The 25,739-nt window shown below is 50.4% G+C and overlaps 5 non-coding genes across 5 annotated transcripts; all 5 read left to right on the forward strand.

Moving 5' to 3' along the window:
• The first annotated feature begins 68 nt into the window (after positions 1 to 68).
• LOC140397700 (U2 spliceosomal RNA) lies at positions 69 to 259 on the forward strand. The gene has a single exon (XR_011937132.1). It is a non-coding gene; the product is annotated as a U2 spliceosomal RNA (small nuclear RNA).
• Positions 260 to 6,389: 6,130 nt separating this feature from the next.
• Positions 6,390 to 6,574, forward strand: LOC140397144 (U2 spliceosomal RNA). The gene has a single exon (XR_011936722.1). It is a non-coding gene; the product is annotated as a U2 spliceosomal RNA (small nuclear RNA).
• A 785-nt stretch (positions 6,575 to 7,359) lies between these two features.
• On the forward strand, positions 7,360 to 7,550 carry LOC140397492 (U2 spliceosomal RNA). Its single transcript, XR_011936928.1, has one exon. It is a non-coding gene; the product is annotated as a U2 spliceosomal RNA (small nuclear RNA).
• Positions 7,551 to 13,300: 5,750 nt separating this feature from the next.
• On the forward strand, positions 13,301 to 13,490 carry LOC140397858 (U2 spliceosomal RNA). Its single transcript, XR_011937282.1, has one exon. It is a non-coding gene; the product is annotated as a U2 spliceosomal RNA (small nuclear RNA).
• A 10,124-nt stretch (positions 13,491 to 23,614) lies between these two features.
• On the forward strand, positions 23,615 to 23,799 carry LOC140397379 (U2 spliceosomal RNA). The gene has a single exon (XR_011936839.1). It is a non-coding gene; the product is annotated as a U2 spliceosomal RNA (small nuclear RNA).
• The last annotated feature ends 1,940 nt before the right edge of the window (positions 23,800 to 25,739 follow it).

Genomic DNA, 25,739 nt, shown 5'->3' on the forward strand with positions numbered 1-25,739 from the left:
GCGCAGCAAGGTGCACCTGAATGTCGGTGGATGAGGAGGACACGAGCCATTGCCGGAAAATATGGGTTATCGCTTCTCGGCGTTTTGGCTCAGATCAAGTGTAGTATCTGTTCTTATCAGTTTAATATCTGATATGTCCTCAATCTGGGGACCGAATGTTAAATTGATTTTTAGGACTCGGAGATGGTTCAGGGGCTTGCTCCATCCGCTCCACGCATCAACCTGGTCCTGCCGTGCTTCCAGGAATGGTGCCCTCACCCCGCTTTGGGGCGCTAAAAGCATAAAATGCTGCAAAACGTGGCTTCCGTTTTTCTCTCTTGTCCAGTTGCCTCATCCTGACCAATTTATAGCCTTTCAGGCTCCAAAGCATTGCTAGCTTTTCTGCTGGCGGGAGCTTCGTTTACGAATGTTGCGAGCCGATGGACTCGAGGTCTTGCGGCAGCCAGGCTCCGTTTTCAGCTGATATGCCGCACAGATTTCCTGCTGCTTTTTACAGGCCACTCACCCTCACCCTCGGATACCGACTTGCCTTCTCCTCACTTCAGTTACCACATCCCTTCATCCTGCACACCGGGGAAGTGTGGCGACAGACTGAACGGCATCCTCTTTGGATGTAGGTATACCTTCACGGCGTCTCTTTTCGTTCTCCTGACTCCACGACCAACACGCTAGGGTGGAGCTCACGGAGACTAGACATTGCCCCCTGTTGGATACCGCCAGTACTTGCTGCTTGCACGGATTGCCCTTTGTTCGGCAAAGGTGGAGATGACTTCGACTCCCTCCGTTGGGTATCACTGGGCCTTCACAGCGTCTCCATTTCATCTGGTGACGACAGGGGACGGCTTGCCAGACGATGTCTTCCTGTTGTGTTTTACTGGTTCTGCATGCTCAGACTCCACCGTGCTCGGCCAAGCTGGATGTCTCTTGACCAACAGTGAGCGTAGACTAAAAGTTCCAAAGCACAGTCGAGCGCAGCAAGGTGCACCTGGATGTCGGTGGACGAGGAGGACAAGAGCCATTGCCGGAAAATGTGGGCTATCGCTTCTCGGTCTTTTGGCTCAGATCAAGTGTAGTCTCATTTGATCGAGAGAAACTGAGGATTTCGATTGTGGATTGGAGAACTCGGAGGGATTGAAGTCGTCAAAGAGGAAACGTTTGGAGCTTGGCTGCTATTGGTGGATCTACATGCTGGCCTAAACCTCGGGTTTAGGCCTAACGCCGATACAGTTTCACACCCAACGTACGAGCTATGGATGCAGCTGCATCCCGACCACCAGGCTGGGGAGTGTGAATCACTGTCCGAGTCACAGTAAAGAAAACGGAGGGAGAGTCACCTTTGGACCGGAAACACTTCGTGAAGAGGGTGCTGCTCGAGTGTTGTGGGTTTAAAGGAACAGAGATCTTCTGCTTGCAAAACTTCCCAAAGAATGGTTTCTTTGATGTCACCTTCAAGAGCGTCGCAGCGTGCATCAAATTCTTGAACGTCTTCAAGGAAAAAGGTAACCAGAGACCCCTGTCGATCCTGACTGCGGAGCCTCTGTTTACGCTACCGGCACAGCGAAATCGGGTTGTTACACTGCCCATGTACAACCCCCACGTCCCTGTGTCTGATGTGCTCACGTTCCTCGCCAGGTCCGCTGAGCTGAAAAGTGACAGCGTGCAAGTAAAAGACACCTTCGGCATCTGGACAAGAGAGCACCAGGTCAAGGTGACCCTAAGAACGGACAGCAACGGAGCCATCCTGCATCCCCCCTCCAATTTCGCTATTGGAGTAAATCGTGGCTACCTCTACTACGTGGGACAGCCACGAGTATGCCACACCTGTGGCAAAACGGGGCATGTTGCCGCAAACTGCAGTGTGACCTTCTGCAAGAACTGCAGGCAGGAGGGACACATGACTAAGGACTGCAAGGAAGACAAGTGCTGCAACCTGTGTGGGGAGGCCGGCCATCTTTACAGGGCCTGCCCGAAACGCGGGGCGACATACGCTCAAATCATCAGCAGCGGAGTTAAAAAGGCGACCAGAGAGGAGGAGCATACACCCTCCACCGAAAAAGACACCACGGTTCAGAATGAGGAAAAGCAACAGAAGGGCCCCCAACAAAAAGAGGAGGCCCCAGCACCTCCTGACAACCCAACCCCAGCCCCATCTGATGAGGAACACTCAATGGAAGAGGAAGAGGAGAGGACAAAGAATAAAGAGCCCTGGGAAACAGTGAACAGGGACAAACGAAAGAGGAAACAAAAAAACAAACTGAAGAACCCCCTGAGGGGTAGTGGCAAAAAGCGACACCTCTCAGCCGGCGCACTTAGCGCCGACACCTCATCCGATGAGGGAAAACAGGACAAGAATCGGCCTCAAATAAAGAGGCAAAGCACCAACGTGGAACGGAAGGCACAGACCCCCCAGACCACCGACCGGGAAGGAAACAAGGTCACAGACCAACCCCCGATAGTAACGAGCAGCAACAACCCAGGTGAAGACCGGCCTGCAACCCCAACACCTACTGACTGCCATGACGAACGCCAGGGCTACATCACCCCTACAATGCATCTGCATCAAAATCACGGGGCCAGTACGGACCAGAACAGCTTTCTCAGCCCTGCAACTGTGCTAAAGTTTGCGAGCACCACCGGCATGCTGGGGAACATCGAACAGCTGGAACAGCCAACTGTATAGACTCTGGACTCTTGAGACTGGTAAATCTATCTTTTTTATAATGGGTTTAAAAATTGCATCCATAAATGTGCGAAGCATCAAAGATACTTCGCGGTGTGTAGCCACACTCAACTATTTGGCAAATGTAAAAGCTGACCTACTGTTCCTGCAGGAGTGCGGAATTCCGCACCTCAGCAACTACAGGCGCTGGTCGAGCTGGTGGTCCCACGGGCCATCCATCTGGTCAGGAGGAAACGACTGCCGCTCCTCCGGCCTGGGTATTCTGCTGCGGGGAGGCAACTTCACCATCTCCGACGTTAAGGAGGTGGTGGGCGGGCGCCTCCTCGTAGCAGACGTGAAATACAAAAGCACCCCTCTCAGACTTATTAATGTGTACGCCCCGGCCGTAAAAAGTGAGCGGCTGGCAGTTCTTCAGCAACTCCCACTGCTGTTGGCCACCTCCAAGCCGGTCATCCTGGGTGGTGACTTCAACTGCATCATCGATGCGGCTGGACGATCCAGCAAAGCCGACAGCAAACTAGACGCTACGTCCAGACTCCTGATGGAAACGGTAAAAGACGCCAAGCTGTTCGACGTCTGCAGCAACCCTGCAGACGGCGCGCAGCGTAGAAACACATGGTCACGGCCAGACGGGTCCGTCCGTTCCAGGATAGACTTCTTTTTTGTGTCCCGAGCTTTCACGGTCAGGTCCACCGACGTAACGCCGGTGTTCTTCTCTGACCACTGCCTCCTACTGGCCGACTGCCACCTGCAGGAAGACCAGGGGGTAGGCAGGGGGACGTGGAAGCTAAATGTAAAACTGCTGACCCCTGAGAACATCGAGGAACTCAGGAGGGATTACAAAGGTTGGAGAACCGTGAAACCCCTCTTTGAGGCCCCACATCTCTGGTGGGAAGCAATCAAGGGGAATATCAAGAGGTTTTTCATCCTCAAGGGCGTTCAAAAGGTGAGAGAGAGACGAGGGGTCATGTCCAGGCTCCAGAAAAGTATGCAAAATTTGCTCCAGCTGCAGTCGATGGGGGTGGATGTCAAGGAGGATCTCCAAGAGGTGAAGAGCCAGCAAGCCTCGCTCTACACCTCGGAGGCCTCCAAGGTTATCTTCCGTTCCAGAGTCCGCTCCGTGGAGCAGGACGAAAAGTGCTCACGCTTCTTCTTCCAAAAGGTGCACAGAGAGACCTCTGTGATCAGCAGCCTGAAGGAAGAAGATGGCTCTGAAAAGTCATCGCAGTCTGACATCCTGAGGATCAGCCAATCCTTTTATGCCGGACTGTATGACCTGAAGCCAACAGATAGCACTGTTTCCCAGACCTTCCTGTCGACTATCACGGAGGTCATAGGCGACAGCGAGCTGGAAAACCTGGACAAACCACTAACTCTGGACGAGCTGACAAAGGCCGCCAAGTCCTTCGAGACGAGTAAAACTCCCGGAAGCGACGGCTTACCGGTTGAGTTGTATTCGGCTCTGTGGGACTGGATGGGCCCAGACCTGCTGGAAGTGTACGAGAGTATGCTTCTGGAAGGCAGCATGTCAGAGTCCATGAGGAAAGGCATCATCACCCTCATCTACAAACAGAAGGGGGAAAGGGAAGAAATTCGAAATTGGCGACCCATTTCACTGTTGAATGTGGACTACAAAATCCTAGCAAAGGTCATCGCCAATCGGGTCAGGTCTGCTCTGGAGTCGGTGATCCACCCTGACCAGACCTGTGCTGTACCCGGTAGGAAGATCTCTGATAGCCTCGCGCTACTCAGGGATACGATCGCCTACGTGCAGGACAGGGGGGTGGACACTTGCCTCATCAGCCTTGACCAGGAGAAGGCTTTTGACAGAATATCGCACACCTACATGATGGATGTGCTCTCCAAAATGGGGTTTGGGGAGGGAATTCGCAATTGGATCAAACTGCTCTACACAAACATCTATAGCGCAGTCTCAATCAATGGGTGGGAATCAGAAAAGTTCCAGATCAGATCTGGAGTCAGGCAGGGCTGCCCTCTCTCCTCTGCCCTTTTTGTGTGCTGCATAGAACCTTTTGCCGAGTCCATCAGGAGGGATCCGGGTATAAGAGGAGTGACGATCCCAGGCAGTGGAGGCATGCAAGTCAAGGCCTCCCTGTACATGGACGACGTTGCCGTCTTCTGCTCGGATCCTGCGTCTGTACGCAGGCTCTTAACCACCTGCGACCAGTTTGAACTGGCCTCTGGAGCCAAGGTAAACCGGGGCAAGAGCGAGGCCATGTTCTTTGGGAACTGGGCCGACCGGTCCTTTGTCCCCTTCACTGTCAGGTCAGATTACCTGAAGGGGCTGGGGATATGGTTCGGAGCTGCTGGGGCGTGCACCAAAAACTGGGAGGAGCGCATAGGAAAGGTAAGACAGAAACTGGGCTGGTGGGAGCAACGCTCCCTCTCCATTGCGGGCAAAACCCTGGTCATCAGGTGTGAGGTACTCTCTGTGCTACTGTACGTGGCGCAGGTCTGGCCCATAACCCGACCCTACGCCACAGCAGTCACCCGGGCCATCTTCAAATTTATCTGGCGATCCAAGATGGACCGTGTCCGAAGGGACACCATGTACAAACCTCTGGAGAAGGGAGGGCGGAACGTACCCAACGCCTCCCTCATCCTGTTGGCCACCTTTGTGTCCAGCTGCATCAAGCTGTGCGTGGACCCCCAGTATGCAAACACCAAGTGTCACTACATACTGAGGTTCTACCTGTCCCCGGTGTTGCGAAGGATGGGCCTGGCCTCATTGCCGCGGAACGCTCCAAGTAGTTGGACCGTACCGTACCACCTGTCCTTTGTGGAAAAGTTTTTGAAGGAAAACACCTTTGACCACAAGGAAATGAAGTAGTGGTCAGCACGTAATGTCCTCGAGGCCCTCAGGGAAAAGGAGACCGTGGAGGACGTTGGATGGTTCCCTGAGCAGACTGCCAGAGTCATCTGGCAGAACGCCTCATCACCAGAACTTTCAAACAAGCACCAAGACCTAGCTTGGCTGGTGGTGAGAAGGGCCCTCCCTGTCAGATTCTTCATGCACACCCGAAGGCTCTGCACCAATGCACGCTGCCCTCGGAGTGGCTGTGGGGGAAATGAGACGGTCACACACCTCCTTGTGGAATGTGCCTTTGCAAAGAAGGTCTGGAGAGAGATGCAGTGGTATTTGTCAAGGTTTATCCCAAACAGATCTGTGACACAGGACTCTGTGCTCTACGGACTGTTTCCAGGGACACACACCGAGACAAATGTCAACTGCTGCTGGAAGGTCATCAACTCGGTAAAAGACGCTCTTTGGTCTACCCGAAACTTGCTGATCTTCCAGTGCAAAGAATTGTCCTCGACCGAGTGTTGCAGACTGGCACATTCCAAGGTCCAGGACTACGTGCTGAGGGACGCACTCAAGCTTGGGACAGCTGCCGCCAAGGCGCAATGGGGAAAGACCACTGTGTAAAGTCTTTCCAGCAAATGTACACCGAGGGGCGCGTAACAGTGTAAAGCCCCTCGGTCTGGGCAACCAACACTCCAATGTACAAAAAAAACTGGCACTGTAAATATTTAAGAAGGAATTGTAATGTAAAGAGTGATATGTGTATGACAATATCAAAATTGAATGAAAGAAAGTCAAGGCAACATGTAACCCTGCCGGAAATGTACAGTCAAGACAATTTGAAATGTTTCTGTAATGCTCATGATAAATTTTTATGAATAAAGTATATTTTTTTGAAAAAAAAAAAAAAAAAAAAATCTGTTCTTATCAGTTTAATATCTGATATGTCCTCAATCTGGGGACCGAATATTAAATTGATTTTTAGGACTCGGAGATGGTTCAGGGGCTTGCTCCTTCCGCTCCACGCATCAACCTGGTCTTGCAGTGCTTCCAGGAATGGTGCCCTCTCCCCACTTTGGGGCGCAAAATGTATAAAAGCAGAAAATGCCGCAAAACCTGGCTTCCCCTTTTCTCTCTTGTCCAGTTGTCTCATCCTGACCAATTTAAGGCCTTTCCGGCTCCAAAGCATTGCTAGCTTTTCTGCTGGCGGGAGCTTCGTGCACGAATGTTGCGAGCCGATGGACTCGCGGACTTGCGGCAGCCAGGCTCCGTTTTCAGCTGATATGCCACACAGATTTCCTGCTGCTTTTTACAGGCCACTCACCTTCACACTCGGATGCCGACTTGCCTTCTCCTCACTTCAGTTACCACATCCCTTCATCCTGCACAACGGGGAAGTGTGGCGACAGACTGAACGGCATCCTGTTTGGATGTAGGTACACCTTCACGGCGTCTCTTTTCGTTCTCCTGACTCCACGACCAACACGCCAGGGTGGAGCTCAGGGAGACTAGACATTGCCCTCTGTTGGATTCCGCCAGTACTTGCTGCTTGCACGGATTGCCCTTTGTTCGGCAAAGGTGGAGATTACTTCGACTCCCTCCGTTGGGTGTCACTGGGCCTTCACAGCGTCTCCATTTCATCTGGTGACGACAGGGGACGGCTTGCCAGACGATGTCTTCGTGTTGTGTTTACTGGTTCTGCATGCACAGACTCCACCGTGCTCGGCCAAGCTGGATGTCTCTTGACCAACAGTGAGCGTAGACTAAAAGTTCCAAAGCACAGTCGAGCGCAGCAAGGTGCACCTGAATGTCGGTGGACGAGGAGGACAAGAGCCATTGCCGGAAAAAATGGGCTATCGCTTCTCGGCCTTTTGGCTCAGATCAAGTGTAGTATCTGTTCTTATCAGTTTAATATCTGATATGTCCTCAATCTGGGGACCGAATATTAAATTGATTTTTAGAACTCGGAGATGGTTCAGGGGCTTGCTCTTTCCGCTCCACGCATCAACCTGGTCTTGCAGTGCTTCCAGTAATGGTGCCTTCACCCCGCTTTGGGGCGAAAATGTATAAAAGCAGAAAATGCCGCAAAACCTGCCTATCCCTTTTCTCTGTTGTCCAGTTGCCTCATCCTGACCAATTTAAGGCATTTCAAGCTCCAAAGCATTGCTAGCTTTTCTGCTGGCGGGAGCTTCGTGCACTAATGTTGCGAGCCGATGGACTCGAGGACTTTCGGCAGCCAGGCTCCGTTTTAAGCTGATATGCCGCACAGATTTCCTGCTGCTTTTTACAGGCCACTCACCCTCACCCTCGGATGCCGACTTGCCTTCTCCGCACTTCAGTTACCACATCCCTTCATCCTGCACAACGGGGAAGTATGGCGACAGACTGAACGGCATCCTCTTTGGATGTAGGTATACCTTCACGGCGTCTCTTTTCGTTCTCCTGACTCCACGACCAACACGCTAGGGTGGAGCTCAGGTAGACTAGACATTGCCCCCTGTTGGATACCGCCAGTACTTGCTGCTTGCACGGATTGCCCTTTGTTCGGCAAAGGTGGAGATTTCTTCGACTCCCTCCGTTGGGTGTCACTGGCCTTCACAGCGTCTCCATTTCATCTGGTGGCGACAGGGGACGGCTTGCCAGACGATGTCTTCCTGTTGTGTTTTACTTGGTTCTGCATGCTCAGACTCCACCATGCTCGGCCAAGCTGGATGTCTCTTGACCAACAGTGAGCGTAGACTGAAAGTTCCAAAGCACAGTCGAGCGCAGCAATAGCGCACAACAGTCCACCAATTGTATTTAAAAGGTGCCCTCGAGTCAATTAAATGCATTTCAACAGTGCCCGATTGTGAATCAAATGCATTTAAACAGTGCCCTAAGTTAAATCAAATGCATTCAAACAATGCCCTACAGTAAACCAAACGTTTTTGAACAGTGCTTTCTAGTAAATCAAATGTATTTAAATAGTGCCCTACAGTAAATGAAATGCATTTAAACAGTGACACAGTAAATCAAATGTATTTAAACAGGCGCTGCAATAAATCAAATGCGTTTAAACAGTGCCCTACCGGAAACTAAATGCATTTAAAAAGTGCCATGAAGTAAATCAAATGCATTCAAACAGTGCCCTCCAGTGAGCCAAATATATTAAATCGTGATTTATAGTAAATTAATTGCATTTAAACAGTGCCTGACAGTAAATCAAAAGTATTTAAATTAAATGCGTTTACACAGTGTCCGACACGAAATCAAACGCATTGAAACAATGCCCTCCAGTAAGTCAAGTGCATTTAAACAGTGCCCGGCAGCAAACTAAAGGCATTTAAACAGTGCCCTGCAGTAAATCAAATGCATTTAAACTGCCCGACAGTAAATCAAATGTATTTAAACAGTGCCCCAGAATACATCCAAAGTATTTAAACAGTGAATAAAATATAATTAAATAGCGCACAACAGTCCATCAAATGTATTTAAACAGTGCCCCAGAATAAATCCAAAGTATTTAAACAGTGTACTGCAGTAAATCAAATATAATTAAATAGCGCACAACAGTCCATCAAATGCATTTAAACATTGCCCTCGAGTCAATTAAATGCATTTAAACAGTGCCCTACAGTAAATCAAATGCATTTGAACAGTGGCCTAAAATAAATCAATTATATCTAAACGGTGCCAAATGTATTTAAACAGTTCTTTATAGTAAATTAAATGCATTTAAACAGTGCCCCGACAGTCAATCAAATGCTTTTAAACACTGCGCAAGAGTAAAACAAATACTTTTAAACAGTGCACCACAGTAAATCAAATGCATTTAAACAGTGCCCTACAGTAAATCAAATGCATTTAAACAGTGCCCTATAGTAAATCAAATGCATTTAAACAGCGCCCAACAGTAAATCAAATGCATTTTGTTCCCTACAGTAAACTAATTGCATTTAAATAGTGCCCGATACTCAAATGCATTTAAACATTGCCCTCCTGTGAATCAAAAGCATTTAAACAGTGTTCTACGTTAAATCAAATACATTTAAACAGTGCCCTACAGTAAACCAAATGCATTTAAACAGTGACATAGTAAATCAAATGTTTTTAAACAGGCGCTACAATAAATCAAATGCATTTAAACAATATCCTACAGTGAACTAAATGCATTTTTAAAATGCCCTGCAGTGAATCAAATGCATTCAAACAGTGCCCTACAGTATACGAAATGCTTTTAAACAGTTTCTGACAGTTAACTGAATGTATTTAAAGAGTGCCCAACACTCAAATGCATATAAGTAGTGCCCTACAGTAAATTAAATGAATGTAAACAGTGCCCTGTTGTAAACCAAATGCGTTTAAATAGTGCGGTGAAGTAAATGAAATGCACTTAAACTGTGCCCTACAATAAATCAAACGCATTTTAACAGTGCCCATAGTAAATCAATGCATTTAAACAGTGCCCTACAGGAAATCAAATGCATTTATACAGTGCCCTACAGTAAACCAAATGCATTTAAACAGTGCCCTATAGTCAATCAAATGTATTTAAACAGTGCCCCACAGTCAAACGGACCTTATTTAAACAGAGCCTTACAGTAACACACCAATTAAAAGTGCCCTACTGTAATCGGACTTAAAATGTGCCCGATAATAAATCATGTTTTTAAACATTAAACATGTTTATGTAAAGCGAATTGCTTTGGAGACCTAAAAAACAACTTTCCCGAGGCCAGTATATGCCCTTCCAAAAACTGAACGGGATCCAGCCAAAATAATACTGTTCCATATTTCTATCCAGCATATTAATTCTGCTCCATTTTAATATGCAGCCATATTAAAACGGCTCCATATTAATACTGTTCCATATTAATACTCTTCCACATTAATACTGTTCCATATTAATACTGTTCCATATTCGTGCTGCTTCATTTTAAGACCGTTACAAATGAGTACTGTTCCCTTTTAATGTCCAGCATATAAACATTGTTCCATATTAATATTCGCTCATATTATAACTTTTCCATATTAGTAGTGTTCCATATTAATACTGTTCTATATGATTACTGTTACATATTAATATCCAGCCATGTTAACGCTGTTCCATATTAGTACTGTTCCATATTAATATCTGGCCATTTTAATATCCGGCTATATTAACACTGTTCCATACTAATACAGTTCCATATTAACATCCAGCCACATTCCATATTAATAATAATTATCTTTGTCACAAGTAGTCTTACATTAACACAACAACGAAGTTACTGTGAAAAGCCCTTCGTCGCCACATTCTGGCGCCTGTTCGGGGACACAGAGGGAGAATTCAGAATGTCCAATTCACCTAACAAGCACGTCTTTCGGGCCTTGTGGGAGGAAACCGGAGCACCCGCAGGAAATGTACGCAGACACCGGGAGAACATGCAGGCTCCGCAAAGAGAGTGACCCAATCTAGGAATCAAATCTGGGACCCTGGAGCTGTGAAGATATGGTTCCATATTAATACTGTTCCATATTAGTACTGTTCCATATTAATATTCAGCCATATCAATACTATTCCATATTAATACGGTTCCAAGTTAATATGCAGCCATATTAATACTGCTCCATATGAATAATGTTCCATATTAATATCCAGCCACATTAATGCTGTTCCATACCAATATGGTTCCATATTAATATGCAGCCAGATTAATACGTTTTTGCTCAATGCCTGCTACCCCGCCCCCCACATGGAGGTTGGACATGGCCCGACTTGCCCAGAATGCTTTGTGCAAGAAAATATCACAGGCCACAGATGACTATATTATTAATAACTAGAATGGGGAAGTCCCGCCCTTCACGCTCTGGGAGGCCACGAAGGCTGAGATCAGGGGTGATATCATGGCCAAGAACGCACGTAGAGACAAGGTAGAGAGGGCGGCTAGGCGACAGTTGTGGACTCCATACTGGAGGTAGACAGGCGATACTCTGAGGGCCCGAACAAAGAACTCCTGGCGCAGAGGAAAAAGCTACAAATGGACTTTGATCTGCTCTCCACGAGGGAAGCATTGCAGCAACTCCGCCAGGTACGGGAGACCCTTTACGAACACGGAGATAAAGCCAGCCACTGCTGGTTCGCCAGCTGAGAAAGCAGGCAGCCACGGGGGTAATAGCTCAGATTAGAAGCAGCAGACCGAATCCAGTGGCAGAGCCAAAAAATGTCTACGAGGCATTTGAGACCTTCTACCGGGGGCTATTCACCTACAAGCCCTCAGCTTAGGGATGAAACAGTTCATCGATGGATGGGACACGCCAGTTGTGACACAGGCTGAAAATGGGACTGGAAGCACCTGTAAAACTGGGAGAAGGATAGCGCAGTGGTGAGCCCTCGTTCCTCATGGTCCCGCCCGCCCCACACATCCCTGTGACGATGGATGTGGCTGTCCTGCAACCCAGTTTTGTGTAGAAGCTGGGATTCGTCTTTCTGGAGCGCAGGAGGTTAGGGGGAATCTAAACAAGACTTCAACGTCATAAAGATTTTTTTTTAATGATAGAAATGGATAGATCCTCTGCCCCCAATTGCTCGACTGCATAAATCCCACCTTAGTTAGTGTCCCAATCCACCGGACTTTCCACAACACCATATCCAGCTATGCTCAGGAAGAATAATTGTTTTCCTATCCAGCCGACTGTTCTATATTGAAGAAGCTGGTGAACTTTAGAAGGACAATTCTGCCTTCCTATCCACACTGCTGTTCACACATCAGTGCACTACGTCGAGATATACTTTGGACTGACTTTTCTGTGTCATTTTTGGCTCTATTGTTCATAAAAACAGATCAAGCTGAGCTGTACGAGATCTGCGTGTCCCCAGTGCACTCTGCTGAACACATCCAGATATAGTCTGGAGTAATATTTCGCTCTTCCGTTCTAACCTGGTGCTCCAACGGACACATGCACCTGCCCTGCAGCCGAACATGTATGTGTTTCATTTCCCAACCACTGTCCACACCCACTGACCCAAGCTGTACTTCAGAAGCCAATCTGCCTGTGCCATTCGCCTTGGATTGTTTCGAAATCCCACGTCAGGCTCGAATGCAGGTTACGATTCTTTATAGAATCATAGAATCCCTACAGAGCGGAAGGCAGGTCATTCGGCCCAACGAGTCTGCACCAGCCCTTAGAAAGAGCAACCTATTTAAGCCCACACCGCCACCCTATCCTCATTCCCGCAACCCAAACTAACCTAAAGGGCAATTTAGCACGGCGAATCCACCTGACTTGCACATATTTGGACTGTGGGAGGAAAACAGAGAACCCAGAGGAAACCGTGTCAGAGAAAGTGCAAACTCCACATGGACAGACATCCGAGGCTGGAATTGAACCTGGGTTGCTGGCGCGCTGAGGCAAGCGTGCAAACTACTGTGACACCGGATTGCAGCCTCCTGGACTCTGCACTGCACAGATTCACCGTGTAGGACAATCTCTGGGGTCTCTGACAGCCTCTTTTTTGTTTTCCAATGAAATACACAGTTCTTAAAATTTAGAGTAGTCAATTATTTTTCCAATTTATGGTGGCTAATCCACCTACCTCTCACATCTTTGAGTTGTGGGGTGAGACTCACGCAGAACCGGGGAGAATGTGCAAACTCCACGCGGCCAGTGACCCGGGGCCGGGGTCGCAATGTGGACTGGGAACTTCAGGAAATTAGGAGAGCAAAAACGGTACATGAAAGTATACAGGCAGGTAAAATGAACGAACGTCCTAAGTAATTTTACCAGCTCATTAAGGGTAAAAGGATAACTCGGGAAATAGCCGGAAAACATGGGCTATCGCTTCTCGGCCTTTTGGTTCAGATCAAGTGTAGTATCTGTTCTTATCAGTTTAATATCTGGTATGTCCCCTTCGGGGGTCCGAATATTAAATTGATTTTTGGGACACGGAGATGGTTCAGGGGCTTTCTTGGTCCGCTCCAGGCATCAACCTGGTCTTGCAATGTTTCCAGGAATGGTGCCTTCACCCCGCTTTGGGCACAAATAGTGCAAAAGCAGAAAATGGCGCAAAACCTGGCTTCCCCTCTCCTGTCTTGTCCAGTTGTCTCATCCTGACCAATTAAAAAAATTTCAGGCTCCAGAGCATTGCTAGCTTTTCTGCTGGCGGGCGCTTCGCGCACTAATGTCGTGAGCCTATGGGCTCGCGGACTTGCGGCAGCCAGGCTCCGTTTTCAGCTGATATGCCAAACAGATATCCTGCTGCTTTTTACAGGCCACTCACCCTCACCCTCGGATGCCGACTTGCCTTCTCCTCACTTCAGTTACCACATCCCTTCATCCTGCACAACGGGGAAGTGTGGCGACAGACTGAACGGCATCCTGATTTGGATGTAGGTACACCTTCACGGCGTCTCTTTTCGTTCTCGTGACTCCACGACCAACACGTCAGGGTGGAGCTCAGGGAAACTAGACATTGCCCCCTGTTGGATTCCGCCAGTACTCGCTGCTTGCACGGATTGCCCTTTGTTCGGCAAAGGTGGAGATTTCTTCGACTCCCTCCGTTGGGTGTCACTGGGCCTTCACAGCGTCTCCATTTAATCTGGTGACGACAGGGGGCGGCTTGCCAGACGATGTCTTCCTCTTGTGTTTTACTGGTTCTGCATGCACAGACTCCACCGTGCTCGGCCAAGCTGGAGGTCTCTTGACCAACAGTGAGCGTAGACTAAAAGTTCCAAAGCACAGTCGAGCGCAGCAAGGTGCTCCTGAAAGTCGGTGGACGAGGAGGACAAGAGCCATAGCCGGAAAATATTGGCTATCGCTTCTCGGCCTTTTGCCTGAGATCAAGTGTAGTCTCATTTAATCGTGGGAAGCTAAGAATCTCGATGACGATCGTGGATTGGAGAACTCGGAGGAATTGAAGTCGTCAAAGAGGAAACGTTTGGAGCCCGGCTGCTATTGGTGGATCCACATACTGGCCTAAACCTCTGGTTTAGGCCTAACGCCGATACAGTTCAGACCCAACGTACGAGCTATGGATGCAGCTGCATCCCGACCACCAGGCTGGGGAGTGCGAAACACTGTCCGAGTCACAGTGAAGAAAACGGAAGGAGAGTCACCTTTGGATCGGATACTCTTCGTGAAGCGGGTGCTGCTCGAGTGTTGTGGGTTTAAAGCAACAGAAATCTTCTGCTTGCAAAACTTCCCCAAGAATGGCTTCTTTGATGTCACCTTCAAGAGCGGCGCAGCGTGCATCAAATTCTTGAACGTCTTCAAGGAAAAAGGTAACCAGAGTCCCCTGTCGATCCTGACTGCGGAGCCTCTGTTTACGCTACCGGCACAGCGAAATCGGGTTGTTACACTGCACACGTACAACCCCCACGTCCCTGTGTCTGATGTGCTCACGTTCCTCGCCAGGTACGCTGAGCTGAAAGTGACAGCGTGCAAGTGAAAGACACCTTCGGCATCTGGACAAGTGAGCACCAGGTCAAGGTGACCCTAAGAACGGACAGCAACGGAGCCATCCTGCATCCCCCCTCCAATTTCGCTATTGGAGTAAATCGTGGCTACCTCTACTACGTGGGACAGCCACGAGTATGCCACGCCTGTGGCAAAACGGGGCATGTTGCCGCAAACTGCAGTGTGACCTTCTGCAAGAACTGCAGCCAGGAGGGACACATGACTAAGGACTGCAAGGAAGACAAGTGCTGCAACCTGTGTGGGGAGGCCGGCCATCTTTACAGGGCCTGCCCGAAACGCGGGGCGACATATGCACAGATCATCAGCAGCGGAGTCAAAAAGGCGACCAGAGAGGAGGTGCATACACCCTCCACCGAAAAAGACACCACGGTTCAGAATGAGGAAAAGCAACAGAAGGGCCCCCAACAAAAAGAGGAGGTCTCAGCACCTCCTGACAACCCAACCCCAGCCCCATCTGATGAGGAACACTCATTGGAAGAGGAAGAGGATGGGACAAAGAATAAAGAGCCCTGGGAAACAGTGAACAGGGACAAACGAAAGAGGAAACAAAAAAACAAACTGAAGAACCCCCCGAGGGGTAGTGGCAAAAAGCGACACCTCTCAGCCGGCGCACTTCGTGCCGACACCTCATCCGATGAGGGAAAACAGGACAAGAATCGGCCTCAGATAAAGAGGCAAAGCACCAACGTGGAACGGAAGGCACAGACCCCCCAGACCACCGACCGGGAAGAAAACAAGGTCACAGACCAACCCCCGATAGTAACGAGCAGCAACAACCCAGGTGAAGACCGGCCTGCAACCCCAACACCTACTGACTGCCACGACGAACCCCAGGGCTACACCCCCCCCCCCCCCCAATGCATCTGCATCAAAATCACGCGGCCAGTACGGACCAGAACAGTTTTCTCAGCCCTGCAACTGTGCTAAAGTTTGCGAGCACCACCGGCATGCTGGGGAACATTCAACAGCTGGAACAGCCAACTGTATAGACTCTGGACTCTTGAGACGGGTAAATCTATCTTTTTATAATGGGTTTCAAAATTGCATCCATAAATGTGCGAAGCATCAAAGATACTTCGCGGTGTGTAGCCACACTCAACTATTTGGCAAATGTAAAAGCTGACCTACTGTTCCTGCAGGAGTGCGGAATTCCGCACCTCAGCAACTACAGGCGCTGGTCGAGCTGGTGGTCCCACGGGCCATCCATCTGGTCAGGAGGAAACGACTGCCGCTCCTCCGGCCTGGGTATTCTGCTGCGGGGAGGCAACTTCACCATCTCTGACGTTAAGGAGGTGGTGGGCGGCCGCCTCCTCGTAGCAGACGTGAAATACAAAAACACCCCTCTCAGACTTATTAATGTGTACGCCCCGGCCGTAAAAAGTGAGCGGCTGGCAGTCCTTCAGCAACTCCCACTGCTGTTGGCCACCTCCAAGCCGGTCATCCTGGGTGGTGACTTCAACTGCATCATCGATGCGGCTGGACGATCCAGCAAAGCCGACAGCAAACTAAACGCTACGTCCAGACTCCTGATGGAAACGGTAAAAGACGCCAAGCTGCTCGACGTCTGCAGCAACCCTGCAGACTGCGCGCAGCGTAGATACACATGGTCACGGCCAGACGGGTCCGTCCGCTCCAGGATAGACTTCTTTTTTGTGTCCCGAGCTTTCACGGTCAGGTCCACCGACGTAACGCCGGTGTTCTTCTCTGATCACTGCCTCCTACTGGCCGACTGCCACCTGCAGGAAGACCAGGGGGTAGGCAGGAGGACGTGGAAGCTAAATGTAAAACTGCTGACCCCTGAGAACATCGAGGAACTCAGGAGGGATTACAAAGGTTGGAGAACCGTGAAACCCCTCTTTGAGGCCCCACATCTCTGGTGGGAAGCAATCAAGGGCAATATCAAGAGGTTTTTCATCCTCAAGGGCGTTCAAAAGGTGAGAGAGAGACGAGGGGTCATGTCCAGGCTCCAGAAAAGTATGCAAAATTTGCTCCAGCTGCAGTCGATGGGGGTGGATGTCAAGGAGGATCTCCAAGAGGTGAGAGCCACCAAGCCTCGCTCTACACCTCGGAGGCCTCCAAGGTTATCTTCCGTTCCAGAGTCCGCTCCGTGGAGCAGGACGAAAAGTGCTCACGCTTCTTCTTCCAAAAGGTGCACAGAGAGACCTCTGTGATCAGCAGCCTGAAGGAAGAAGATGGCTCTGAAAAGTCATCGCAGTCTGACATCCTGAGGATCAGCCAATCCTTTTATGCCGGACTGTATGACCTGAAGCCAACAGATAGCACTGTTTCCCAGACTTTCCTGTCGACTATCACGGAGGTCATAGGCGACAGCGAGCTGGAAAACCTGGACAAACCACTAACTCTGGATGAGCTGACAAAGGCCGCCAAGTCGTTCGAAACGAGCAAAACTCCCGGAAGCGACGGCTTACCGGTTGAGTTGTCTTCGGCTCTGTGGGACTGGATAGGCCCAGACCTGCTGGGTGTACGAGAGTATGCTTCTGGAAGGCAACATGTCAGAGTCCATGAGGAAAGGCATCATCACCCTCATCTACAAGCAGAAGGGGGAAAGGGAAGAAATTCGAAATTGGCGACCCATTTCACTGTTGAATGTGGATTAGAAAATTCTAGCTAAGTTCATCGCCAATCGGGTCAGGTCTTCTCTGGAGTCGGTGATCCACCCTGAACAGACCTGTGCTGTACCCGGCAGGAAGATCTCTGATAGCTTCGCGCTACTCAGGGATACGACCGCCTATGTGCAGGACAGAAGGGTGGACACCTGCCTCATCAGCCTTGACCAGGAGAAGGCTTTTGACAGAATATCGCACACCTACATGATGGATGTGCTCTCCAAAATGGGGTTTGGGGAGGGAATTCGCAATTGCATCAAACTGCTCGACACAACCATCTATAGCGCAGTCTCAATCAATGGGTGGGAATCAGAAAAGTTCCAGATCAAATCCGGAGTCAGGCAGGGCTGCCCTCTCTCCTCTGCCCTTTTTGTGTGCTGCATAGAAACTGTTGGCCGAGTCCATCAGGAGGGATCCGGGTATAAGAGGAGTGACGATCCCAGGCAGTGGAGGCATGCAAGTCAAGGCCTCCCTGTACATGGACGATGTGGCCGTCTTCTGCTCGGATCCTGCGTCTGTACGCAGGCTCTTGACCACCTGCGACCAATTTGAACTGGCCTCGGGAGCCAAGGTAAACCGTGGCAAGAGCGAGGCCATGTTCTTTGGGAACTGGGCCGACCGGTCCTTTGTCCCCTTCACTGTCAGGTCAGATTACCTGAAGGTGCTGGTGATATGATTCGGAGTTGCTCGGGCGTGCACCAAAAACTGGGAGGAGCGCATAGCAAAGGTAAGGCAGAAACTGGGCTGGTGGGAGCAACGCTCCCTCTCCATTGCGGGCAAAACCCTGGTCATCACGTGTGAGGTACTCTCGGTGCTACTGTACATGGCGCAGGTCTGGCCCATAACCTGACCCTACGCCACAGAAGTCACCCGGGCCCTCTTCAAATTTATCTGGCGATCCAAGATGGACCGTGTCCGAAGGGACACCATGTACAAACCTCTGGAGAAGGGAGGGCGGAACGTACCCAACGCCTCCCTCATCATGTTGGGCACCTTTGTGTCCAGTTGCATCAATCTGTGCGTGGACCCCCAGTATGCAAACACCAAGTGTCACTACATACTGAGGTTCTACCTGTCATCGGTGTTACGAAGGATGGGCCTGGCCTCATTGCCGCGGAACGCTCCAAGTAGTTGGACCGTACCGTACCACCTGTCCTTTGTGGAAAAGTTTTTGAAGGAGAACACCTTTTACCACAAGGCAATGAAGCAGTGGTCAACACGTAATGTCGTCGAGCAACGAGTATGCCACACCTGTGGCAAAACGGGGCATGTTGCCACAAACTGCAGTGTGACCTTCTGCAAAAGCTGCAGGCAGGAGGGACACATGACTCAGGACTGCAAAGAAGACAAGTGCTGCAACCTGTGTGAGGAGGCCGGCCATCTTTTCAGGGCCTGCCCGAAATGCGGGGCAACATATGCACAGATCATCAGCAGCGGAGTTAAAAAGATGATCAGAGAGGAGGTTCATACACCCTTCACCGAAAAAGATACCACGGCACAGAATAAGGAAAAGCAACAGAAGGGCCCTCAACAAAAAGGGGAGGACCCAGCACCTCCTGAAAACCCAACCCCAGCCCTATCTGATGAGGAACACTCAATGGAAGAGGATGGGACAAAGAACAAAGTGCCCTGGGAAACAGTGAACAGGGACAAACGAAAGAGAAAACAAAAAAACAAACTGAAGAACCCCATAATGGGGAGTGGCACAAAGCGACACCTTTCAGACAGTACACTTAGTGCCGAAACCTCCTCCGACGAGGGTAAACAAGCCAAGGATCGGCCTCAAATAAAGAGGCAAAGCACCAACGTGGAACGGGAGGCACAGACCCCCCAGACCACAAACCGGGAAGAAAATAAAACCCGCCGAGACAATCAACCCCTGGCTCATGGGAACACCAATATGACCAACGGCCACCAAACGCCGGACATCGAAAACAAGGTCACAGACCAACCCCCGGAAAGTAACAAGAAGCAACAACCCAGGCGAAGACCGGCCTGCAACCCCAACACCAACTGACTGCCACAACGGACGCCAGGGCTACACTCCCGCCCCCCCCTCAATACATCTGCATCAAGTTCACTAGCCAGTGCGGACCAGGACAATTTTCTCAGCCCTGCAACTGTGCTAAAGTTTGCGAGCACCACCGGCATGCTGGGGAACATCCAACAGCTGGAACAGCCAACTGTATAGACTCTGGACTCTGAGACTGGTAAATCTATCTTTATATAATGGGTTTTAAAATTGCATCCATTAATGTGCGAAGCATCAAAGATACTTCGCGGTGTGTAGCCACACTCAGCTACTTAGCAAACGTGAAAGCCGACCTACTGTTCCTGCAGGAGTGCGGAATTCCGCACCTCAGCAACTACAGGCGCTGGTCGAGCTGGTGGTCCCACGGGCCATCCATCTGGTCAGGAGGAAACGACTGCCGCTCCTCCGGCCTGGGTATTCTGCTGCGGGGAGGCAGCTTCACCATCTCCGACGTTAAGGAGGTGGTGGGCGGGCGCCTCCTCGTAGCAGACGTGAAATACAAAAACACCCCTCTCAGACTTATTAATCTGTACGCCCCGGCCGTTAAAAAGTGAGCGGCTGGCAGTCCTTCAGCAACTCCCACTGCTGTTGGCCACCTCCAAGCCGGTCATTCTGAGCGGTCACTTCAACTGCATCATCGATGCAACTGAACGATCTGCCGGAGCCGACACAAACTAGACGCTACGTCCAGACTCCTGATGGAAACGGTAAGAGACGCCAAGCTGCTCGACGTCTGCAGAAACCCTGCAGACGGAGCGCAGCGTAGATACGCATGGTCACGGCCAGACGGGTCCGTCCGCTCCAGGATAGACTTCTTCTTTGTGTCCCGTGCTTTCACGGCCATGTCCAAGATGTATGGCCGGTGTTCTTCTCTGACAACATCCTCCTGCTGGCCGACTGCCACCTGCTGGAAAACCAGGCTGCAGGCAGGGGGACATGGAAGCTGAATGTAAAACTGCTGAACCCTGAGAACCTCGAGGAACTCGAGAGGGATTACAAAGGTTGGAGAACCGTGAAACCCCTCTATGAGGCCCCACATCTCTGATGGGAAGCAATCAAGGGGAATATCAAGAGGTTTTTCATCCTCAAGGGCGTTCAAAAGGCGAGAGAGAGACGAGGGGATCATGTCCAGGCTCCAGAAAAGTATGCAGAATTTGCTCCAGCTGCAGTCGATGGGGGTGGATGTCAAGGAGGATCTCCAAGAGGTGAAGAGCCAGCAAGCCTCGCTGTACAACTCGGAGGCCTCCAAGGTTATCTTCCGTTCCAGAGTCCGCTCCGTGGAGCAGGACGAAAAGTGCTCACGCTTCTTCTTCCAAAAGGTGCACAGAGAGACCTCTGTGATCAGCAGCCTGAAGGAAGAAGATGGCTCTGAAAAGTCAACGCAGTCTGACGCCCTGAGGATCAGCCAATCCTTTTATGCCGGACTGTATGACCTGAAACCAACAGATAGCACTGATTCCCAGACCTTCCTGTCGACTATCACGGTGGTCTTAGGCGAGCTGGAAAACCTGGACAAACCACTAACTCTGGATGAGCTGACAAAGGCCGCCAAGTCCTTCGAGACGAGGAAAACTCCCGGAAGCGACGGCTTACCGGTTGAGTTGTATTCGGCTCTGTGGAACTGGATGGGCCCAGACCTGCTGGAAGTGTACGAGAGTATGCTTCTGGAAGGCAGCATGTCAGAGTCCATGAGGAAAGGCATCATCACCCACATCTACAAGCAGAAGGGGGAAAGGGAAGAAATTCGAAATTGGCGACCCATTTCACTGTTGAATGTGGATTCCAAAATTCTAGCCAAAGTCATCGCCAATCGGGTCAAGTCTGCTCTGGAGTCGGTGATCCACCCTGACCAGACCTGTGCTGTTCCTGGCAGGAAGATCTCTGAGAGCCTCGAGCTACTCAGGGATACGATCGCCTATGTGCAGGACAGGAGGGTGGTCACATGCCTCGTCAGCCATGACCAGGAGAAGGCTTTTGACAGAATATCGCACACCTACATGATGGATGTGCTCTCCAAAATGGGGTTTGGGGAGGGAATTCGCAATTGGATCAAACTGCTCTACACAAACATCTATAGCGCAGTCTCAATCAATGGGTGGGAATCAGAAAAGTTCCAGATAAATCCGGAGTCAGGCAGGGCTGCCCTCTCTCCTCTGCCCTTTTTGTGTGCTGCATGGAACCTTTTGCCGAGTCCATCAGGAAGGATCCGGGTATAAGATGAGTGACGATCCCAGGCAGTGGAGGCATACAAGTCAAGGCCTCCCTGTACATGGACGACGTTGCCGTCTTCTGCTCGGATCCTGCGTCTGCACGAAGGCTCTTGACCACCTGCGACCAGTTTGAACTGACCTCGGGAGCCAAGGTAAACCGTGGCAAGAGCGAGGCCATGTTCTTTGGGAGCTGGGCCGACCGGTCCTTCGTCCAATTCACTGTCAGGTCAGATTACCATGGGATATGGTTCGGAGCTGCTGGGGCATGCACCAAAAACTGGGAGGAGCGCATAGCCAAGGTAAGACAGGAACTGGGCTGGAGGGAGCAACGCTCCCTCTCCATTGCGGGCAAAACCCTGGTCATCAGGTGTGAGGTGCTCTCGGTGTTACTGTACGTGGCGCAGTTCTGACCCTACGCCACAGCAGTCACCCGGGCCAACTTGAAATTCATCTAGAGATCCAAGATGGACCGTGTCCGAAGGAAGGAGATGGCTCTGTAAAGTCATCGCAGTCTGACATCCTGAGGATCAGCCAATCCTTTTATGCCGGACTGTATGACCTGAAGCAAACAGATAGCACTGTTTCCCAGACCTTCCTGTCGACTATCACGGAGGTCATAGGCGACAGCGAGCTGGAAAACCTGGACAAACCGCTAACTCTGGATGAGCTGACAAAGGCCGTCAAGCCCTTCGAGACGAGTAAGACTCCCGGAAACCTCTGGAGAAGGGAGGGCGGAACGTACCCAACGCCTCCCTCATCCTGTTGGCCACTTTTGTGTCCAGCTGCATCAAGCTGTGCGTGGACCCCAAATATGCAAACACCAAGTGTCACTACATACTGAGGTTCTACCTGTCCCCCGTTTTACGAAGGATGATCCTGGCCTCAGTGCCGCGGAACGCTCCAAATCGTTGGACCGTTCCATACTACCTGTCCTTCGTGGAAAGGTTTTCGAAGAAAAACACCTTTGACCACAAGGCAATGAAGCAGAGTTCAGCACGTAATGCCCTCGAGGCCCTCAGGGAAACGGAGAACGTGGAGGACGTTGGATGGTTCGCTGAGCAGACTGCCAGAGTCGTCTCGCAGAACGACTCATCACCAGAACTTTCAAACAAGCACCAAGACCTAGCTTGGCTGGTGGTGAGAAGGCTCTGCGCCAATGCACGCTGCCCTCGGAATGGCTGTGGGGGAAATGAGACGGTCACACACCTCCTTGTGGAATGTGCCTTTGCAAAGAAGGTCTGGCGAGAGATGCAGTGGTATTTGTCAAGGTTTATCCCGAGCAGCTCTGTGACACAGGACTCTGTGCTCTACGGATTGTTTCCAGGGACACACACCGAGACAAATATCAACTGCTGCTGGAAGGTCATCAACTCGGTAAAAGACGCTCTTTGGTCTGCCCGAAACTTGCTGATCTTCCAGTGCAAAGAATTGTCCTCGATCGAGTGTTGCAGACTGGCACATTCCAAGGTCCAGGACTACGTGCTGAGGGACGCACTCAAGCTTGGGCCAGCTGCCGCCAAGGCGCAATGGGGAAAGACCACTGTGTAAGGTCCTTCCAGCAAATGTACACCGAGGGCCGGGTAACAGTGTAAAACCCCTCGGTCTGGGCAACCAACACTCCAATGTATAAAAGAAACATGACGATGTAAATATTTAAGAAGGAATTGTAATGTAAAGAGTGATATGTGTATAATAAGATCAAAATTGAATGGAAGAAAGTCAAGGCAATGTGTAACCCTGACGGAAATGTAGTCAAGACAATTCGAAATGCTCTGTAATGCTCATGATAAATTTTATTAATAAAGTATATTTTTTTGAATAACATTTTAAAAAAAAAATCTGTTCTTATCAGTATAATATCTGATGTGTCCTCTATCTGGGGACCGAATATTAAACTGATTTTTAAGACTCGGAGATCGTGCAGGGGATTGCTCCTAACACTCCACGCATCGACCTGGTCTTGCCATGCTTCCGGGAATGGTGCCTTCACCCCGCTTTGGGGAGCAAAGGTGCGAAGGCAGAAAATGGCGCAAAACCTGCCTTCCCCTTTTCTGTCTTGTCTCGTTATCTCATCCTGACCAATTTAAGGCCTTTCAGGCTCCAAAGCATTGCTAGCTTTTCTGCTGGCGGGAGCTTCGTGCACTAATGTTGCGAGCCGGTGGACTCGCGGACTTTCGGCAGCCAGGCTCCGTTTTCGGCTGATATGCGCACAGATTTCCTGCTGCTTTTTACAGGCCACTCACCCTCACCCCCGGATGCCGACTTGCCTTCTCGTCATTTCACTGACCAAAGCCCTTCATCCTGCACAACAGAGAAGTGTGGCGACAGACTGAACGGCATCCTGATTTGGATGTAGGTGTACCTTCACGGTGTCTCTTTTCATTCTCCTGACTCCACGACCAACACGCTAGGGTGTAGCTCAGGGGGACTAGACATTGCCCCCTGTTGGATTCCGCCAGTACTTGCTGCTTGCACGGATTGCCCTTTGTTCGGCAAAGGTGGAGGTTTCTTCGACTCCCTGCGTTGGGTGTCACTGGGCCTTCACAGCGTCTTCTTTCCTTCTGGTGACGACAGTGGAAGGCGTGCCAGACGATGTCTCCTTGTTGTGTTTTTCTGGTTCTGCATGCACAGACTCCACAGTGCTCGGCCAAGCTGGAGATCTCTTGACCAACCATGACCGTAGCCTAAACGTTCCAAAGCACAGTCGAGCGCAGCAAGGTGCACCTGAATGTTGGTGGGCGAGGAGGACAAGAGCCATAGCCGGGGAATATGGGCTATCGCTTCTCGGCCTTTTGGCTATGATCAACAGTATATTGGGTCAAGAGAAGCTGAGGATTGTGATGTAGATTGGAGAAGACAGAGGGATTGAAGTCGTCAAAGAGAAAATGTTTGTAGCTCGGCTGCTATTGGTGGATCTACATGCTGGGCTAAGCTTCTGGTTTAGGCCTAATGCCGATACAGTTTAGACTCAACGTATGAGGTTTGGCTGCAACTGCATCCCGACCACCAGGCTGGGGAGTGCGAAACACTGTCCGAATCACAGCGAAGAAGGCGGAAGGGGAGTCACCTGTAGACCGAAACTTCTTCGTGAAGCGGGTGCTGCTCGAGCAGCGGGTTCCAAGCAACAGATATCTTCTGCTTGCAAAACCTCCCCAACAATGGATATTTTGATGTCACCTTCAAGAGTGTTGCAGCATGCATCAAATTCTTGAACGTGTTCAAAGAAAAGGGCAACCAAAGTCCCCTGTTTATCCTGACTGCGGAGCCTCTGTTTACGCTACCTTCGCAGCAAAACCGGGTTGTTACACTGCACAAGTACAACCCCCACGTCCCCGTGTCTGATGTGCTCACGTTCCTCGCCAGGAACGCTGAGCTGAAAAGTGACAGCGTGCAACTGATGGACACCTTTGGCATCTGGACAAGTGAGCACCAGATCAAGGTGACTCTGAGAACAGAGGGCGGCGGAACCATCCTGCAACCCCCCTCCAGTTCCGCCATTGGAGTAAATCGTGGCTACCTCTACTACGTGGGACAGCCACGAGTATGCCACACCTGTGGCAAAACGGGGCATGTTGCCGCCAACTGCAATGTCACCTTCTGCAACAACTGCAGGCAGGAGGGACACATGACTAAGGACTGCAAGGAAGACAAGTGCTGCAACCTGTGTGGGGAGGCCGGCCATCTTTACAGGGCCTGCCCGAAACGCGGGGCAACGTACGCACAAATCATCAGCGGCGGAGTCAAAAAGGCGACCTCAGAGGAGGTTGATGCCACCTCCATCGACAAAGACATCACAGCGCAGAATGTGTAAAAGCACCAGAAGGGCCCTCAACAAAAAGGGGAGGCCACAGCACGCCCTGACAATACAACCCCAACCTCATCTGACGAGGAACACTCAATGGAAGAGGATGGAACGAAGATTCAAGAGGAA

Source organism: Scyliorhinus torazame, chromosome 20, assembly GCF_047496885.1.
Source record: "Scyliorhinus torazame isolate Kashiwa2021f chromosome 20, sScyTor2.1, whole genome shotgun sequence".
NCBI classification, from domain to species: domain Eukaryota; kingdom Metazoa; phylum Chordata; class Chondrichthyes; order Carcharhiniformes; family Scyliorhinidae; genus Scyliorhinus; species Scyliorhinus torazame.